We start from the raw sequence: 2,210 nt of genomic DNA, 5'->3' as shown, positions 1-2,210 counted from the left end.
ATAAAAGCCAGCAAGAACGATCAAATTCATATCAAAGCCCACTAACAGAGAGACAAACAAATCATAGCCCCATCATGCAACTGTTCAATCAGAACCTCCCAGCAGTAAAACATTGAATACATTATGGCCCTGCTGTGAATGTTCGTGCTAGCTTCCAGGAATGACTTTGGCAGGAGTCCTTCCCTTTTAATTTCATTTAAGGGTTTGAAGAGTGTTGGTGTGTGTTGTCTTCCCTGCAGTATTTGTACAGTTCTTGGTGATTCCATCAGGTCCTGAGCTTTTCGTAGTGGTAATTGTTTCTTACTGCTTCAATTTTCTTCTGTTACTGGATTATTCACAGTTTTTATATCTTTTGGTTCAGTTTTTATATCTGTTGGCTCAGTTTTAGATGTAGCTAGGAATCTACCCATTTCTTCTGGATTCTGCTCTAATTTTTTTTATCAGTGTATTCTTTAGAAGCACTTAGTACTTCTTTGATTATAGTTATCACTACATTTTTTAGTTCAGAAATTATTTCTGATCTGACTTCTTCTATACCTTTCTGCAGTTGTTTCTTTACTTCCAACTCTATTATTTCAGAGATTTCAGGGGTGTGATTTCCAGTTTCCTCAGTGCTAGTGTCTTCTGCATTTGTACTGGGTGGACTCAGGGCCTGAGACTGCATTTTGTTCCTTCTCTTTGTCATTTTGTATACCACTGTCTTCTGATCTTTGGTGTAGAGCTTAGATAGAGTTATTACCTTAGCACCAGGTCCGGATCTACGAAGTTCAGATTCCCCCAGGTGGATGTTGCTTGGATCTGGCTGGGGTCTGGCTGCTGTGCTCCACTTCTTTCTGCTGCAGCTGTTGGAGTTGAACCCTTTGTGTCACTCTGGCAAGATGTTCTGCTCCTGAATCAGCTGGGTAGGTCTTGCCTCTAGTCTCTTTGCAGGGAGTTCTGCTGAAGGGTTCCACGCTGGGCAAGGGCTCTGGGTCAATTCAGGATCCGGCAGCCCCAGGTCCTCTCACTCACTTGGGCCTGTGCTCTGGGTCTATTTCAGTTACAATAATTAATACATTGCATATTGTTGTCTCATTTCTGTATTATGCAAGTTGAAAATAAAAAAACTTTTCATTTCATAACGTGGAGTTTTGCCCCTTTAGTATGCTAACATTTCTCTTTTTTTTTTCAGTTGTTGTTTTTTGTGTAGATCTTTTGGCACTTCCTATTCAATCTGTGTCCTAAATGTGCCCATTTGGTATCATAAGACAATACCACTGAGTTCTATAACAGTATAAAAATTGTCTGTAATAAGACAATTTCTCATGTTCAAAAGTGATTTTATCAGAGTCAAACCAATTTGTGTACCCATGGAATAATCTTTATAGTTGTTATCAAGTACTGTTCTTTCCAATGTAAATTATGAAAGACAAATATACCAAGATTTGGGTTTACAAAGCATGTAAGATTTAAGACCAAATGTATATTTTTAGAGGGTCACAATGTGAATCCATTAACCTTTATATAGTACCAGATTTTCATCAATTGTGGTACCTCTCTCAAATGTAAGTGCAGAAAAAAATTTTTTTTCTTGAACTGTTCAATACTTAGCTATAAATTACTTAGTCTAGGAGTCAGTTAAGAGCTAGTATGGAAAGTAGAATTATCTATAAAATGAATGAAAGTTTGCAATAAAGTGAAACTTTTATATAACATCACTTTATTGAAAAGTATTGACTGCCAAGAAGAGGCACAATGGTGAGCAGCAGAGAAGGAACCTTTCTGAGATTCGCTGTCCAGACACTGGGAAACAGCAATGGGAGAAAGAGAAGGACAGAAGTGAGTTCACAGGACCCAGGAAGGATCTGAAATGAGAATTGAAGCCAATAGGGAGAATGAAGAGAGAGTTTAACAAAGAAGGGTACTTGGCTGTCTTTGGTCCTTACAATATGCATCATAGAGACCAGTTATGCACCACAGTAACTAGCCATTTCTAAGAAACAAAAGTAATAGGAACTATTTCCAGAACTGTTACCTGAGCAACTAGCAAACTGAAGTATACTGGCTAAGGGTCATTTTCTGCTAGTGTCAGTCTCACAGCCAGAAACCAGCCTGAACTTCAATGGAACTAAAGGTGCAGACTTTCTAGGATTATCCACCACCACACCGTAAAGCTATGGTTGGCTTGCTGAGGTTAATCAACTTGGATCTGAACTCTTCTGTCTATATTA

Source organism: Octodon degus, unplaced genomic scaffold (genome assembly GCF_000260255.1).
Source record: "Octodon degus isolate 3935 unplaced genomic scaffold, OctDeg1.0 scaffold00051, whole genome shotgun sequence".
Taxonomy (NCBI): Eukaryota; Metazoa; Chordata; class Mammalia; order Rodentia; family Octodontidae; genus Octodon; species Octodon degus.
The sequence above is the reverse complement of the archived record's forward strand: the minus strand, read 5'-3'. Positions refer to the sequence as shown.